The following is a 19,431-nucleotide window of genomic DNA, read 5'->3' as shown; positions in this document are numbered from 1 at the left end:
CCAGCCAAGATTGTAATCACATATCAGATTTCAACAATATGGACAGTTTTGGAGTACTTTTTGCTATAATCAAAAAAGAGAATTGCTAAAAATCTTGAGAAAATCTATTTGTACAGAATCTATAAGAATAAAGGAAATCCAGCAACATGGAGGTGACTGCTAGGAACCATTCAATGGACTGACAGAGATTAAAGGCCAGTCAGAGTGGAATGAAGACGACGCGATGGGAAGCTGGAAAGTGGAGACAGTGGCTAAAGGCAACATTCTCATGAAGTCTGATTGTAATGGAAGCAGAAAAGTCTAGCAGTGATAGTTTTAGTTTGCTTTCAAACTTTTAAAAGTTTTATTCGTATATGCCATAAATCTACATTAGTAGTTGCCAAATCTGATGGTCAATATTCTGTTTCCATAAAACTCAAAACCGCAGGAGCATTTACAACAGCCACTCCTTTCTTCTCTGGGCTTCCATAACACTGAGTTCTTCTGGCTTCCTCCTGGCTGGTTGTTCCTTTCCTTCTCCTTCTGGCAGCCTTTCCACTTTGGGCTCAGATTAAATTTAGAGGGCCTCAGGTCAAATCTCCAGACCTCTCTGTTGTCTCTCCGTACACGATTTCCCCTGGGGGAGGGGCTGCCTAGAGACATCTGGATGACTTCTATGGTGATATCTGCAACTCCAATCTCTCCTCTGAGCTCCATGCTCCTACTTCCAAAATGTGACATGGCCATTATTTGGCTAAAAAGCAACCCAAGGTTAACTCACTATTCTGAAATGCATAGAGAAAAAAAGTAACGTCCCACTTTTATTTACAGTCGGTCTTCCCCAGACTTCTACTTGCTAGCTATCGGAAAATCAAAAGAACAAAAGATATCCTATCTAGTTTAAATTGGTCAGGTCTGATAGTTTGAGAGATCCTTCAGATAATATTTAATTTTTCTCTAGGGAAGAATCAAACAGAAAACGCTTGGTTCTTCAGATTGCCTCCCCCATTGGCGGGAGGCATCCACTGGCTTCCGTGATGATCCTGTTGAAGTACACGCTCCTCGCTACTCAAAATGTGGTCTGCGGACCAGTAGCACGGACATCACCGGGGAGCTTGTCCAAAATACACAATCCCAGGCTACACTCCAGCCCCACTGAACCAGAATCTGCATTTTAACAAGATCCTTGGGTGATTCCTAAGTATGAGAAGCACTGCAAAGCTGACATCCATGCCTCTTGCTCTGCTGATGTTCAGAGCTGTGATCTGTGGTTGCTACAGTTTTTGTGAGATTTCGATCGGTTGGTTTGCTCTGCTTTGCTCAGAGCCTGGTAGTTCTGCCTTGTTCAATCAGCCTCAGGTCAGCTTCCACTGGTGGCAAACTCCTGACTGGCTGACTTGTCCTCCATTCAGCGTGTGGCTCAGGGACCAGCCCAGCCTCTGCTCTAGGGACTCTGGCCACTGGCTCCCTGTCTCTCCGCTCAGCTTCCGTGGCTCTGGAAAGATTAATCTTGAGGAATCCTTTTTGCTGGCTATATGGTGTGGTCAAATTGCTATGGCATGGGGTAAGAGTGACAGGAGAACGCAGAGGCAGAATTTTAGAGACCTAAGCAGTGATATTACCGTTCTGATGCATCCACCATCTGTAACCTAAAGGCTCAAGGGCTCTTTGAAAGACACCGCTCCAACTACCTTACTGTCATCCCTCTCCCCTCTTTTCTTTCTACCGGTCCTTAGACTACAGCAAATAAAAGGCTTTCACTACGTCTTATTTTTCTTCTTCCCGATTCCAGGGAGGCTTTAATAGTGGATACAGTCTCTTCCCAACTAGGGAAAAATTACATAAACTAAGTCAGGTGAGCTCAGAAAGAACCAGGAAAATCTTAACCCCAGATGAAAGCCTAGCTTGCCATATTTGGTTTAGAAATCCACACCTGACAGCCTATGTATAATTGGGTTTTTTTGCTCATCGCATAGTTACATTTTTTTAGAAACAGAGGTAAATATTATAGTGACTTTCTGGAATTCCTTTTTTTAGATGGTTTATATTTACTTTAGTACAATTTAAGATTACAGTAAGATACAATTCCCAAAGAACAAAATCTAATTTTTCACAAAGAACGGATCTGTGGTAGCCCGTAGAACGACGCATCTATACACCTCCTACACAAAGCATAACTCGGCAAGGGCTACATTGGGAGGCACAATGTGATCTTATGGCAAACTAAAAACTCATATGGAGTATTGGACATTGAATTCCTTCTGTTAAAAATTTTAATCCCCCTTCTGGGAAATGAATGACTAGAACTGAAGAGGGCAGAGCTGGTTTGTGTTTTGTTTTTTTGTTTTTTCTGGTTTTTGCTTTCCATAGCGGAGCAAAATGTGGAAGCATTTTAAGCTTTTTTTTTTTTTTTTTTTTTAAGATTTTATTCATTTCTTCAACAGAGATAGAGACAGCCAGCGAGAGAGGGAACACAAGCAGGGGGAGTGGGAGAGGAAGAAGCAGGCTCATAGCGGAGGAGCCTGATGTGGGGCTCGATCCCATAACGCCGGGATCACTCCCTGAGCCGAAGGCAGACGCTTAACCGCTGTGCCACCCAGGCGCTCCGCATTTTAAGCTTTTTAAGATATTGCCGCCTCATTACACAGGCAAAACAGAATTCTGTGTGGGGATGGGGACAGAATCCCACATCTCAATTAATAGCGAAACCAACCATCCATCTGGGTGGTTACAATGTAGGAGTCTCCCTTAAATAATCATCTCCCATATCCTTTACACATCACCCAACAGCAGTCCTTTTAGGTCTAAATTTAAAATACCTCTGGAATCCTACCACCCCTCACCATCTATTCATCTATCATGGCAGTCCAGCCACTACCTGTTTTTCCTCTTAACTCCTCCCTTCCTCTAACCAATTCTCAGTAGAGCAGCATAGTAATTCCCGAAATGGTGAATAAAAAATGATCTCTCCAGTGATACCTCTCCTCTACTTAACACCATTTGATGGCTGTCCATCCAATTAAAATCCAATTCCCTTTCATGGGTTTGCAAGACCAAAGATGAACTCAGTCCTGGTCCCATTTGAGCTTCATGTCCTACCACTTCCTCTCTATTCATCACATTTAGGCAGACTGACTTTTTCTGTCCCTAGGACATGCTAAAAGCATTCTTGCCTTCAAACTTACGTATGCACTGCTATTCTGTCTGGAACATTCTGCCCTGGTGTCACGGCCTGACTCTCCTTTTTAACATTCATGTCTGGGCTCAAATGTCACCTTCTCCAGAGGAACCTCTTTAATACTGTATGTTAATCATCCCTCTTTGTTAGTCACCATGCTATTAGCTTGTTCTAATTTTTTAAGGAACATATACCAATCTCTGGAATCATCTCATTATATATTTGCAAGTTTATCATGGCCTATTTATCACCTATCTCCTACATGTCCACCACAAAAAAATTTTTTTGACATCGATGAGTTTACTTTTCACTTTTATATTCCCAGCACCTACTACAACACCTTGGTGTTCAAATATATATCTTAAGTAAATGAATGAATGAACACTGGCAAGGATATGGTAGGAAGAAGATTCATAAACTGCTGTGTGAATTTGGTATTAGGCTTCAGGAAAGCTAGCTGTAATGCATGTCAGGAGTCTAAATGCCCAAATCCTTCAGTCTAGACAGTCATTATGGCAATCCTATCCCATGCCATCTATCACTTTGTTACCTACAATATGAAACATTAAAAAAAAAAACTGTAAAAAACAAGTGCCCAATATTTGCGGAATGAGTCATCCATATGGTATTGATATACGTGCTAAACATAATTAAGATTTCTTTTATAATTTTCTAAATATGGGATATTTTCTATTATTTAAGGATAAAAAAATGTACCACAACAAAGTATACTGAAGTATAAGCCATGCCTCCTTTCGTGGGCAAATAGTTTTTCCTCTCCTGATCCTTTCTGATTTTTTCAAATTTTCTACAATAAACCTGAGCTATTTTGTTAATAAACATTTCTAAACCCACATTTATTTAGTTAAATAATGTAAACGACATGAAGAATCAATACAAGTTTCATTGAGTCAAATATGACAATTTTTTAAAAACTCACTCTTTCTAAATATAATACTGCATGAATGGGTCATTACTTATTTTTAAATTCACTATATTTTGATCATCCTTACAATTTTATCTGTCTTAGGAATATGAGTTTTGACTTGGGCCTTAACACAATGTCCTAAATTATATATGAGATACATGCTTCATAACAAAACATATGAATGCTTGAATATGCATATTAAAGACTACAACTTTCCAAAAAATTACTAAACAAGCTTCTAACTTTATCAAATCAAAGCTACGTACTAGTAATTTAGGTTATAACTGTAAATTCTCCATTCTTATTCAGATTATAATCTCTTTGGTCCCCTAACAAAGTTAAGCCTTCTAAACAGGACTTACTTCTCCAAACAGGATGATGCTTGGTGTTAATCAAAGGTCTGATTGTTACAACAGACTGCAGATACGCTTGCTGCAGGCAGAAACAGAATTATAATGAATATCTGATGATTCCTGGTACCTGGAGACATTTGGAGAGTTCTCCCATTATTAGAATGAAGTACAAATATAACCCCATAGGCTTGAAACAGAGCAAAGGCTGTTTGACAGAGTTGACTCAATCGTTTCAGTGCAATGGTGTCACTTTCAGAAACATACAAAGAATATTTCAAAAAGGGATACAGGTGATTGAAGGGACATGGAAAAATTAGACTTTATTAGCTGAATGTTAAATCAAGTCAAACATTGGACATTTCCATCATTGAACACTCAATTAAGCCAGACTAATAATAAAGATAAATTTAATAATAAATCTTGAGCTTGATCCTATCACACAATTCCCTTCAATCTCCCCTATGATTGCTCACTGGATGCCAGGCAGCATGCTGAGTACTGAGAATACAGAGACGCATGCACCCTGATCTCTGCCAAACCATGACAGGGTAACCTATAAGGGACCTAATGTATATTCATCTTGAAAACAGAAACTTTGTAGTAATTCTCGGTATTAGAATTCTCCTGTCAGCAGCCATGATAGCTAAAGTGCTAAACATACACTCTAAGTAAATACTCCGTAGGCACATCGGATCAGAAACAGCTGGCAGCTTCAGGCTGTTCATTTCAAAATGAATTGAAGCCTCATAATCAGAACTAGTGAGGGTATTATCGACACGATAAGTACTTGTGTACTTTCACAAGAATAAACTTTCTTTCAAATCTAGGGCCTTTTAAGCAGTGTTGGGATGCAGCTAAATTCTAGAAAACAACCTTGTGGTATTTCTTAAACCTGGTCGAGCAGGAAGTCTGAGAAGGACATCTACTTGAAATACTATATTTATTAAAAATGCACAACTGTCAATATATTTAAGGGTATTACAGAAAAAAAGAAAAAGATTTAAACACACACACACAAGTCTTTCTGGCAATGCTGATGGCTTTGTACATTTATTAATTTTACACTACTGATCTTTAAGAATTTAGGAAGGAAATAAACTTGCGCTTGCTTACCCTGTTCGCATCTAGGTTTTAGAGTTTTCTAATACCATTGCCCTAGGACACACTTGAGCAGCCTCTTCACATAGGGACTGTCCAGAGTGCAGAGCTCAAGCGGAAGGCCACGAGTCCAAAGGTCTCATGCAGTCACTGGCTCTCATGCAGACAAGTCATCTAACTGCTATGAGACATTACAAATCCAGCAAAATGACAAAGAATCTATAGATACGTATTAATTTCTGCATTTGTGGATTGACTGATGTATTGATACATTTCTTATTTGCTGAAAGGCTTAAAGTAGCTCAAAATGGAAATAATAAGGCCTTCCCTCCTTGCAATGGAAGCTCCTCCTGCCTTTTGTTACGGGTTTAGAGGTGGCAACCTCTGACTGGGGCGTCTGTACAGCACTTTCCACACAGTCAGAAAATTGTCAGTTGCTTACACTGCAGAATGGGGAGGGGGTGAAAACGATCATATCGTAACCAAAGTCCTGGAAACCCTACTTTCCAGCATGAAGAAGAAATAAAGATCTTCTGATTTTTCAGCAGGAGCTACATTCTTCAGTGTGGATTGGCAGGAGCTAGAGAACGGAGCCAGGAGCCTTCTAGAAGCAGTGTTTTCTCACTCCTTATCTGAATTGGATGCTCATTAAAGAACACCAAGCACCAGTTTGCAGTAGCCACTCTGAATTTAACAGTGACAATTTGAGGCTGCAAATTCCAAGGTCTGACTCTGAGCATGTGTTTGTTTATTGGCACAGAGATAGCACTATACCATTTCGTTACAAAGCACCACGGAGCAAATCCAGATTAATACGAGAATCCATATTTCGTCCTGCCTGGGCTGTATGTCACACTTCCGAGTGAGACCCGAACAAGAGCAGGAATTAAGAATAGGTCAGAAGAACATCTGCTTTGCTTATTTTGATTACGTGGGCAGGCAAAGGAATTTGCTTTTATAACACCAAAATAACTTGGAATGCGGCAAAAATAAATGCACCTTCTGTCTCATGGAATGTTATTACAGTAAGACGCTTTGTGGATGCTTGGTGGCATTTTCAAGCATTTTTTGTTCCCTTCATTTCTTTCTAGGCTCCATAATGCAATCCTCACGGTTTGAGCACTAGACTTCAAATGAGACATCTATTCAGAGCATGTTCAGACAAAACGAGTGGTTTCCTTAGTAATGGGAACTATGTGAAAGCACAGCCCCTCCAGCCAGCCAGGCTTCTCCCCGCCTTGCAGTTCACACATAGGCTCTCAGTGAGCATTATACAGCTGGGGAGCACCTCCAAAGTCTGAAATGGCTAAAACACTGAATATTCATTGCATTTCTAATAAAACATACCCTTTATAAAAGGTTAAGGATGCAAGAAGTACTCTTAATGGTGAGGGTTCATTTACTCATTTTCTGCACCATGTCATGGAATGGAAAGAAAAAGAAGAGATCTCACCAAAGAGACAGACACATGTTTTCCTTTGAGTACATTTTAAAAACATTTCCTTGTCTTCAGAACCTAAGCTTGTCTTTTATTATTTTCCTGTCTAAAAAAGCCTAAAGACTGCTTCTTCTGATTTTCCAGTTCTCTGCCTAGCAATCATCTTTGATAAAGCTCTGAAATTCTGTTGCTTGGAAAGGTATATATTTTGCCTTTTTACAGTCTCAAAGTTTAAAAATAAAACAGTAGTTTTATGTATAGCATTGTTGAAGTTTTATGTATGCATACATATTTATACATTTATTTATTTTTAGGACAACACAACACACATACACACACACACACACACAACAAAACAAACAAACAAAAACCTGGCTTCTTTAACAGAGTAATAAAATCATCATTCATCTTAAATATTGACGCAAAAGGGCAGTCAAATATAGGCTATCCTAGAATAAAAACCAACATGAAAATTCAAAAAAAAAATTATCAGAGTTGATATGATGCCTGTTTTGAGGATAATGGTTTATAGCTATCTTCACACTGTTTTTGAAAGCATCCAATTAGGAAGATAGGAATACAGTCAGAGATTCTGAAGTGAGCAAAGTGAGGTACAGCTAAATTATGGTTAGCATTCTCCCATGCATCTGGTTACAAATCATCAGACACAAAGCAAAAGTTATGCTATACAACATGCAAAGAAGAGAAGGAGCTCAAATGATATTTGGAGGGAAGAAAAGACAGTTTTTAGAGTGTTGGCTTTAGAATTCGACCTATATTCCAGCCTTAGCTCCTGAATATCTCTGCGATTGCCAACATTAACCAAACTCTCTGAAGCTCGGTTTCCTCTTCTGTGAAAAGCAGAAAGTTCCTGAATGTCTCACAGTTTTATAAGGATAAAACCGTATGTACACAGTGCTGTACACACTTCAGTGTCTGACATGAGGTTAATACTCAACAAATGCTATTTATTATTATACTAGGTACTCTTATGATTTCAGCATACATAATTTCTGCATTTGCAAAGCAGTATATATTTCAAATTCTGATCTATTCCATTGTGTTTTGTGGATAGCTCAAGGAAAATCATTTGTATTTCCCTGAGCAACAGCAATAATAAATGTAACAACAAAATAACAACATGAAATTTGCTATCAGAGAAAATATTGCATCCCCATCATTGATAGTAGAGAGCTGTTTTTCTCCAGAAACCGGGATGGACTCCTTCTCGTGGTTCCTACTTACACAGTGGCTCTCAATGCAATCAAGAACAAATATCTCTGACCCGGTTGGCTATGGATTATGGCTAATTGTCTCACACAAGAACCAAAGCATAGCCTTGCTCTCATTTAAAGTCTACACATCCACTCTTACAGATTTAAAGACTCAGTGCTGCTCTGCGTAAACACTTTGCAATTTTACTTTCTTACCCATTAAACCTCTACTCAAAATTCATCCATCCATTGATTCAATAATGCATTCTGATCAATTATTCTATATTATGAGCCCAAAGGCAGAGCACTAAACCCAGCCTCTTTGAGCAGGGACAGATTTCCCACAAGAGGGGCTATTTAAACTAAGGATTAAAGGTGAACAGCCTTGCTAATGAAAGCTCTGTGCCTGATGTGTGTTGGGGGGGAGGGGGGCACGCACTCCAAACGCCCTGCTTGATATCAGCAAAGAGACAAAGCAGAGAAAAACCAGAATGGCACTTGAGGAACAACAGTTCACGTGGCTGGAGCAAAAGGTGACCCGTAATGAGTACCTGGATCCAGGAGCCAGGTTATGGCAAGAACTGAATGCTAAGGAGCTTGGGATATTTTTCCATCTGTGATGAGACCCAAAGTAGGGTTTTGTTTGCAGAAGACAGACTGGAGAGGTTGACACTGGAAGCAGAAGTTAGGAGCACTTGTAGCAAACAGACCACAGGATGATGGAGGCCTAGCTGATGGAGAACAAGATTCAGGGAAATGTGGGAGTAAAATCAGCAGGGTTTAGACCAGTTGAATGCAGGATATAAGACCCAAGGAGGATCAAAGATCCTGAACCCCCCTGAAAAAACAGGTAGTGTTACTATAACTAAAATAAATAAAAAATAAAGGAAGAAAAGTCAGTAGTTGTGCAAGCTTAAGAGGTCAGTTTTAGACATGGAGGGCAGGAGGTGCCTGGGCTCATGAAAGGAGGGGCCTTTATCAGACATTTTGAGGACTATATACAATACATATAGAAGAAGAATGTTATTTGCAGGAGCAGTGATATACATTTGAGAGTAACGATTACATACGAAGAGATTATATTATCTAAGAGAGCGTAGGAAGAGCAGTAGAAAAAAGAAGAAACCTAGTATAAATATTTAAAAGACAGATAAGCCCACAAGGACAGCAGGCAGAGTATGCAGGCAAGTATGAGCGGGACCAGAAGGCTTCGGTGAGCAAGAACTAAATCGGGAGGGCACTGATGAGATTCAAAGGGGAGTTTCGGTTAAAATGAGAATTGTTGTTAATATTCTAGTATGAGTGAGAAGCATGACTATGGAGTTTGTGTAAATAAGTCAACTGCAGAGTGGAATGGGGGGAGAAAGGCTTTTAGAGACAAATCCCTAAGAACACAGAAACGGATGAATTTGAAGGAAAAAAGGGAGGGACATAAAGACTGGTAAAAGAAAAAGTCTCATCCTTTGAGACTACAAATGAGAGATAATGATGCATGTGGATAAAGAGACATTAGTAAGCTAGGAGGTTGTGAAATAAAGGGAGTTCACACCTAAAGGAGTGAGTTCAATGAAGTTAAAAGCAATAACATTTTCCTAAGAATATTTAGATTGAAAAGGGATGTTGAAGAAAGTGTGAAAGTTTGGAATCATCCCTGTAGATGATGGGATAAAGAGAGGTCTTAGGATGGATACCAGAATGGAAGGGGACTGCCGCAGAGCCAGCTAAACCACGACGCCCTGCGTTTGTTGGGGGTATGGTGTGTGCACCACCACAGGATTCCCTCTAGGAACACTTTGCTTCCTGGAGCCAGGAGCAGAGAAGAACCATCCATCACGGTGCTGTTCAGGGGTTCTGCGCATGGTAGAGGACTGGAGCAAGAGAATCTGGGTGACTGATGAGTTTACACGACCAACCTTGGTAGGTAGAAAGAAAGATGACCAGGAGAGAACGGGTCTCTAGGATATGAGGTCTTCGTGGCATCAAAAAGCAGATGCAGGAGGAGCATAGTTTTAAAACAGCCAGATAGATAAGACTTATGGTAGAAAGTAGGATACTTCAGTTCAAGATTTCCAAGGTAGGACACTTTGAATTACCAATAAAATCAAGGGAGCATCTCCGGGAATGGGTTTCTGAAATGAAGTAAAAGTGACATTTACTTTCATTTAAGGAACTCAGTAATCTGGGGCTGGTTTTATACTTAAAAGTTGAAGTTGCCTGAGATTTTAGCAGTATTTGGGTAGAACAGAATATTTTTCACCAGGTTTCAAGTCAGGAATCTACTGACGAGTAGATGAGAACAAAGTGGGAAGGTAAGGGATGGTATGTGCCTTATAGAAAAGTATAATACTTCATGGCTCGAAGCTGGTGTTGGGAAGCCAGGGCAGGTACAAGAACACGATCCCACAGCAACACGCACACACACGCCCGTGCAGACACCCGCACACCCAGCCCTGTCAGGTGGGACAGTGAGTGGTCTCCAAGCAGGGAGGTCACAAAAATAATCAGGTCCTGAAAGGAGATTGGATTTCAGCTAAAGGAGGAAATGGAAGGGGAGGTTTGGGAAGCAGTTGAAAGGATGGCAAATCTGCTGACGCCTGAATGACAGGAAAAGTGAAAAGAACAGGGAGGATTCAGGGGTTCACGTAGCTGAAGCCAGGGGCAGCAGCTACGTGACGGTATGTATGTGAGAGGATGCCGGAGGCCTGTTATCCCAGACAGAGAAAATCATGCAACATAAGCAGCATGGTGAAGGGTCCTGTTTCAAAAGTCTGCCAATATCCACAAGGACCACAAAAGGCCAAGTCTCAGAGAGTGACTTGACTGACCGTCAGACAGATGGTGAGGGTGACAGGACTCTGATCTCAGCTAAAGGTTATTCACAGTTCTGAGGCCAGCAGAGAGGACACGGTTCAGTGCCCACCCTGCCTGACGCGCAGTCCTTTGAGGCAGGGCACACGGTGACCAGCAGCCCCAGACCCCCGGCCCCGAGGCCAGGAAGCACAGGCCTGACGGGCCGCACCACACTGCAGCGCCGCGTGCTCAGCGAACGCAGCTCCAAGACTCATCTGATGACAACATTACACTTAGCACAGAGAGTGGTTCGGAACTTAAGCTTGGGAGCCAGACAGATGTGGCTCCCAAGCCTGGCTAAGTGACTCACAAGCCATGTTACCACAGGAGGTGAAGTAACCTGCTTCCTCTATCTGCAAAATGAGAAAACAGCATCTGCTCACAAGCTAACTATGAGAAACAGAGACGCTGCCAGGAAAGTGTTTATTCAGCTCAGTGCTTGGCGTACAGCTCTCAGAAAAATGGTAACTAGTGTTGCCAGGTCCTTGCTGCTCACTGTATTGGACACCCCCCTTTTCCCGGGGAATTACTCCTTGTCCCCTACCCACTAATTTGGGGGAAGGGGAGTAGAAATGACATAAGAGTACTTTGTCCAGGGGTAAGCATAGGACCCAAGTAGGCTAGCAGAAGATCTTCCCCCCAAAACTTTCAAATTCAAACTAAACTCTCTGGTGGCAAAATTGTGAGATGAAGGACTTGAGAGCCGGTGGAGGCCAGGTTGCTGTTCATGGAAAGAAAGCTGGTCTGCAGTAGGAGAGAATAAAGCCAACACTCAGAGAAAAGCAGACAGGGGAGATCAGACATAGGATCTCCTGGGGGTATCTGAGTCCATGGCCTATTTATCTCAGAAGCCCAGTTTGGTTTTTTGTTTTTTAAAGATTTTATTTATTTATTTGACAGAGAGAGACAGTGAGAGAGGGAATACAAGCAAGGGGAGTGGGAAAGGGAGAACCAGGCTTCCCGCCAAGCAGGGAGCCCGATGCAGGGCTCAATCCCAGGACCCTGGGATCATGACCTGAGCCGGAGGTAGATGCTTAATGGCTGAGCCACCCAGGTGCCCCTCGGAGGCCTAGTTTTCCCTCTGCTCATATTACAGCATGTGAGACTATATTACCCTTGCTACAACCTCACCTTTTAACTTGAGCTAGTTTAAATCTAAGTTAGTTTAAATAGGGTTTGTCTCGCTGACAGCCAAAATATCCACAGTGTGGACAGCTACTAATAAATTTAAAATAGTGGAGACTGGCAGAGACCACAGCTGTTATCCCCTTCTCATGATGCCTTAGAGAGTACCCTACACACACCCAGAGGTCAATAAATGCCATCAATAGACAAAACTTGAATTCTATCAGCAAAATCTGCACACTGACTCATATGCATTTGACCTGATTTGAGCGTTCCTTATACTACCCACAACTCTTCCAGCTCCCCGAATCAGAAACCAGCTGATGAACAGGCCGAATCCAAAGAGAGTTCAGGCCTGGGTAACATATACAGAGGGTAGTAAATGAAGCAGGAGCTCTCAAAATTAAATGTACACTGAGTGCCAAGTACATGCCCAGAACTGCCTCTACTTGCTCATCTAATCAACTTGGGTGTTTGTTTGTTTTTATAAGATTTATTTATTTCAGAAAGAGAGAGAGAGACCGCGCGCAGGGGCTGGGCTGGAGGGGCAGAGGGGGAGGGAGACAAGCAGACTCCCTGCTAAGTGGGGAATCTGACCTGGGACTCTATCCCAGGACCCTGAGGTCATGACCTGAGCCAAAATTCAGAGTCAGACACTTAGCAGACTGAGCCACCCAGGCACCCCAACCAACTCATTTTTAAAGACAGTCTAAAGACCAAAGATTGTAGTAACTCCACTCCCGTTCCCAAATAGTCTTAGTAGAATGTCATAGGATTATAAGATAGAATTTAAAGCTGAAAATTCAGCGGTGGTTCCAAGGTAGGCAATAACTACAAGAATCTCCCATCTAGTCTGCCATCCTTGAGAGTTGTAGTAAGTGCCTTTCATTCTTGAAAGTACCTTCCCTACACTAAAAGGCATAACTCTATGAACAATCACTAAAAGATTAGACAGAGAACTTTAGCTCTGGGCCTCCTGCATTCTCCATCAATGAAGAGAATCAGATGAGAATGCTAACAGTCACCTTTGTTCTCTCGCCTAGCAGAAGTCAAGAAGCAAAAGTGACATAAAATATTCATGAAAATTCAAATGACCCTTTAACTTCTAGATGGCGCAATATAACTGGATGCCTAAATATTTTAGTGACAAAAAATGTTTGCTTTCTCTTGCAAAGAAATCACTGCTTTGATCTCTTGTTTAGATATAAATGGATCACTTTCATTAGCCCACCTTTACAAAAGAGCCCCATGTGAAAGCAGGAAAATTCAGAATAGACCTTGCTTACAAACAGCGCACCAGGGGCAGACTGCTATCTCATACCAGTCTGGTTCTTAATTTTTGCCTAGAATTTACACAGATGTATGTGCCTTCTTGGTTCTTGGAGTTTTATTTTTGCCTAGAACTTACATGTATCTTTGTAGTTTTATGAATCCAAATGCATTTAATGTGTTCTAAGCAAAGAAGATGAAAAGAGAAAGTGGCCGGCCAAGAGACACACTCTATTCTCCCATAAATAACAGCTCTCTTATGAATAGCCTCATGTGTAACTGAAGTCACTGATCTGACTAAATCTATCCCCCTGGACGGTGGGTTTTTCATTAAATAATTCTCTGATTTTACTCAAATGTTTGGAAAAAAACCAGCACTCAGAAAAGAGTAGTAAATTACTCTTTCAACCATTCAGTGAGTTTAATTAATCAAATATTAACCTTTTACTACGTAAAGTGCACTACTGAATTATACAAAGCAAATAGGACACTACTTCTGCCTTCAAGTTGCTTACTATCTAGGCACAAATAAACCACACATGAAAATGCATGTTGGAACAAGAGAAACATAACAAAAAATAAATATAAAATGTGATACAATAAGGAAAATACTCACTTTCACTGAGATGGGGGAGCTTCTTAAAGGATGAGATCTTGGAGCAGAAGCCTTACAGAACTGGCCCATTCACAGAAGAAATAGAGAGCTAAGAATGCAGCGTACAAGATACATTCTGGAAATGATCAGCCCTGTGCTGTGCTGAGGAAGAAGATGCGCTGGAGGTAGGGATAGAGAGGATGGCCAGTGACATGGGAAACATATCAGAGTCGATGGAGCAGAGGAGCTGCAAGTGTCAGCCTTGGAGTCAGAAACGCTTTGGTTTGATTGCTCACTCTACCAATGAGCAGCTCCATGAGTTTTTGCACAGTCAGCCCTCAGTTTTCTGACTTGCAAAATGAAACTCACAGCTAGTAGTTTAATAGGAAGCACCGAATGAGACAATCCATGAAAAACTCCTGACAAACCACCTGGCACAAAAGGAGTCCTCAGTAAGTGCTGTCCACTATGATTGCTGCTATCCAAATTATGATGTCATGGAAGAACTGAATGCTAAGTTAAGAAGGTCAGAGATTTTACCAAACTAGACAGCTCCAGTTGTAAAAGGAAAGTGCTACCTCAAAAGAACTTTGTATCTTATTTGTTAAGTAATAGCTATTATTTCTGATTATAAAAATACTATGTACTTACTGTGGAACATTTGAGAAATATAAAAAAATAAAAACCACCTATTATCTTATCAAAGATAACTACTGTTAGGGGCTTGGTGTATTTCCTTTTTTGATGTATTTCTTTTCAGTTATTTCTGTTCTTTTCAGTTATTTCTGTGTGACTTACTAACTGTCTCCCTATCTATCTATTTACCTGTCTACCCGCTATATTTTTTTTTTAATGATTTTCACTGTTTTACTTCACGAATTGTTTACATGGCTAGAGAAGAAGTAATAGTCAATCCTCCAAAAGAAAAGATTAAAGACACGCATAGAGAGAAGCCAAGATAAGAGATAGTTTGGATCTACAGAGAAAGACAAGAAGGAAAGAGAGGGAGAAAGAAGTCTGAGGAAGAGACAGAGACAGAGATTTATCTCCTTGACTCCTGACATCCTTCTCATTCCTGGTGGTGAATTTCCTTGACTGATAAAATTACTTTTGTTCTTCAAACGGAGTTCTATCCCTCATGAAAAAATAAGACCTATAATATGGGTTATAGCAAAATACAAATCTTAACTCCCTAATCACCCTCGGCATGGAGAGATGCCGTCCTGAGAGGGGCGGACGGGAACAGGGATCCCTGAGGGAGCAGGTCATTTATACTTCTTGCTCACTTGTCATAGAGGGAGGACATGGCTGCTTTGTTTATTTTTCTCTCTTACCCCCACATCAATCTTTGTTTCTTCTTACGTTTGCTACATTCTGATAGTTGAATTTGCATATTTTAGCATGTAAAGATCTCTTTCTTCTCCAGTTCTGATATTCTGTGTGTCTCTGATTCTACATGCTCACAAAAAGCCATAAGGAGGTCGTACAAACCATGTGAATGTACTTGTGCCACTTTACTGTAAGCCTAAAAACTGTTAAAATGGTTAACTTTACATTATATATTTTACCATAAGAAGGTCATAAGAAAAAATAAGCCCTATAGGTAAACAGGAATCATTTTTCTTCCCCATTCTACTTTTTAAAATCCTTTTGAAAAAAGAAAATGAGAACTCTCTGATCCGACATGCTTTTGTTCAACATTCTAACAAACAGCCAATGCCACTCCCCTTACATCATGCTTCTAACTTAATTAAGAGCTAATCTGCTATCAGAATTAGACTACAAAGGACCATGTCACCGAAGATCTTCTCAGTACAATGTCAGCCCCTCCTCATCAGTGGCCCATGCATAGTTATTTAGCTTTCTGGGCATATCAACTCACTTTCCAACCAGACACTGCTTTTCTTCAGAGCTCTATTTCTCAAACAGAGCCAGCAAATTCTTTCATTAACACTCAACAACCATAACTATATAAAAGCATCCACCGCCTAGTGCAAAAATTCATTCCTTTTTAAAAATAGTATTTTATTTTTAGCATCCCTTGTTGCTGACTATATTGAATTGGTTGGCTCAGTCATCAATCAAGCATTCATTTATTTTACAAATGAATACTGAGTGGCTTGTGCAGTAAAAGAGCCTTGTTTCTGTGGGCAGATAGAACTGAGTTCAAATTTTTACCCTATTATTTCATAGTTTTGGTACATCGGGCAAGAAACCTAACTTCTCTAAGCCAATGTTTCTACACTGTCAAATGGGGATAAGCCATCTATTTTATGTTGTGTAGATTCAACAACTTTTAAAACATACACAGTCAGTATTCAACAAACATGTTTTCTCCATGTTTATGTAAGCTATGGAGCTTAAAGATGACTAAAATATAGACCCCATCCAGGAGAATCTATAAACTAAAAAGGGAAATGGGCCAAACTATAGAAACAATTGTAATACATTTTAAAAAGTGATAAATGGTGGAAAGAGGGAATAAAGACTGTGATTGTGGGTCTAATGAGAGATCATATCTTGTTAGAAGGTCAGAATAGACTTCACATGGGAAGTAGCATTTGCACTGAGCTCATTTATTTAGGACCAGGTAGAGGCAGGGACCCAGAATGGAAGGTGGAAAGGACATTCCAAACAAAGCAGAGAACTGGAACAGATGATGATGGTGGTAATGACAATAACAACAGTGACAATGACAATAAAGGCAATAATGGCGATGCGAACAACCATTCAAGCTTACTACATCTCAAGTACTCTTCTAAGCTTTTACACATATTAACTACATTAATCCTCATAACATTCCTAGGAGAAGCGGAGATGCACAGACGTTAAGTTCCTGTTCAGCATCACAAAGCTAGGAAGTGGTAAGGTGAGCACTCAAACCAAGGTGGTCTGTTCCCAGAAAGCGCACTCTGACCCACTACCCAGACCACCCCTCTAATGAAAGTGAACAGGAAAGCAATGCCCAGGATTCCATGAAACAAGAAACCATCACAAACTTCAATCATTAAGTCAACAAATAAATACTTATTGCACCCCTATCGTTTATTTGATGATGAAGGCAGAACTTTTTCAACATCATGTAAGGGCTGTAATTATTCATTTATGTTTTGAAATCACTGCAATACATTTTCATTAGAACTGAATACTCTTTCAGGAAACCCTGCAGATTATGTCTACGAGGCAGCTGACGTACACATCCTCGTAATACAGTATATTTGTAATGTGAAACTGCTCTCAAGTTTTAGTGGGCTGTAAAGGTAAAAATTTGAGAAAGACAAGAACAAAAAAGGAAAAAATGGAGATAGGAAAAGAAGAAAAAGTGGAGATTTGTCAATTATCCGGTAGATGAGAGGGTGACACGGTAGGAAAACCTTGGAAAAGGGCGTGGCATATTCTTGCTCCCTCCGACCAGCTGTGTGCACTTAGACAAGTCTCTTGACCTCTTAGGACTCTGGGTAATAGAGCCTGAAGAGTCCATGGTTCTCATGTGATGACTGTTCATAATTGTACTCACTCAAAATCACTGAAATCCTTACTCAGTCACAGTTTAATGTTTTTATATAGCAACTCATTATATAGATGTGATTACTAAATAAGTTTTTAACATGACTTTGGGGAGAGCTACCTTTCATACTTCCAGTAAATGGTTGATAACCTACAAGCCGCTGAACATAGACTGATCCCAGGAAGCTGCTGATGCTCTTGCAGCAAGAGGGAAACGACAGCTAAAGAACAAACTTTTCACCCTTTTCATCCAAAGCCAGAGTTATCTTTCTCTTTCACATTAAAATCTCACTTCTAATGTTCCATGATATGAAATTTATAAAGATGAAATCTTTTGAATTCATCATGTGCCTACAGCAAAAGGACAACTGCAAAAAAAAGCTATCTCAACCCCATATGCCGAAGAAAAGCTAAACAATGAGTGAAAACAATTTCCTATGATATAGCATAAGGTAGCATTTAAAAACATTCAACTTCTACTATATTAAAACTTAGATTTTTCTTTCATTTCTTAAAGAGACTGAAATTTAAAATATTAGGTATGATTGCTGGTTTCATTTATAAAACAAGAAAGTGGTTTAATCATGCATCTGATTATCACTACTTACTTTCATTATGGAAGTGCATTATAATTGATTTGATTACTGAATTTGTCAATTATACAGTCAATACCAATCAACCAAAATGAAATTCTTAAGGAACCAAGGGTATAAAACTAAAATTTCTTTCTCAAACAATTATCGCAATTTTATCATAATTCTTCCAATATGTGGAAATGTAATCCTGCAGATGTTGAAATGATATGGAATATGTCAGGAATTAAAGCTGGAGAGAGTAAAATCGAGGGAGGCAAAGTGAGGATGATTATTACTATTATTACAAGAACATTAAATCATATGTAGATACACTCCATCTCAACATCTCCCAACACTTGACCATAATCCCTACCATTCACAGAGCAACATTTACAGACCAAATGCTACAATACCTAGTAAGGAATAAAGCCTTACAATACATTTTCTAAATTGAGTGTTAATAGGTTAAGCAAGAAACTACCTTTGCCTCAGACTCATTTTTATTCAAAACATTAGCAACCATTTGAATAAATTTTTAGAGAAGGAAAAAAATACAGCACTTGAGAACTTTAAAAAAAACAAACTACAGAGCAAGAATATTTAGTGGTTAGAAACAAAACTAATGTCTTTATAAATGTCCTGGTATTATAATTATAATATCTTAAAACAATTGGTCTATGTCATTTCAATAAACACTTAAGGAACAATCAGTTGTGAAGCTTTTTTTCTCCCCCAACTAAATCTCTTAACATGAAAATGTCATTTTTTTTTATTCCACTAGAGGGTAGCCTCTCAAAACTAGGGCTTGGAGCCACGAATCTAGCCTGTTTTTGACCTGTTGATAAATTAATCCTCATGTTCCACTCTTCTCAACAAGATGTTCCTCTAGTATGCTAATTAAGGTTGTAAAACATGCATTTTTAAAATTGCTGTCTATTTACCCATAGGTGTTCTTTCAGAAATATACACTGCTATAGTATCCTGTGTTTCTTTTCTAAATTTCTGATAATCGGATATGTGTTTTACATATGTGGTACGTATAGCATATTTTCCTGGTAAATATACACTCAGAATTAATAAGTCTAAGAATAAACGGAAATAATTTTCTTGAGGATTTAATTATTAGAGTTGAAATACTCCCCCAAGAGTAGTAAAACATACCTCCTAAATCTGCACACACAGAAATACCCACACAAACACTTTGACACACGTACCCATTCATCTGTGGCTGTCAGATTAATTGCACCAGATATAAAGAAATGAATATAACTGGAAAGACTTATTTTTTGAAATGCCCCCCTCGTATGCCAATGTTGTGAATT

At 39.7% G+C, this 19,431-nt stretch overlaps 1 protein-coding gene across 3 annotated transcripts in view; it reads right to left on the bottom strand.

Annotated features, from left to right (window-relative positions):
• Nucleotides 1–19,431, bottom strand: part of IMMP2L (inner mitochondrial membrane peptidase subunit 2) — an 825,524-nt gene that overhangs the window by 383,155 nt on the left and 422,938 nt on the right. The window lies entirely within an intron of this gene.

Source organism: Ursus americanus, chromosome 3 (genome assembly GCF_024610735.1).
Source record: "Ursus americanus isolate L20-20 chromosome 3, mUrsAme1.1.p, whole genome shotgun sequence".
Classification (NCBI taxonomy): domain Eukaryota; kingdom Metazoa; phylum Chordata; class Mammalia; order Carnivora; family Ursidae; genus Ursus; species Ursus americanus.
The sequence above is the reverse complement of the archived record's forward strand: the minus strand, read 5'-3'. Positions and strand labels throughout refer to the sequence as shown.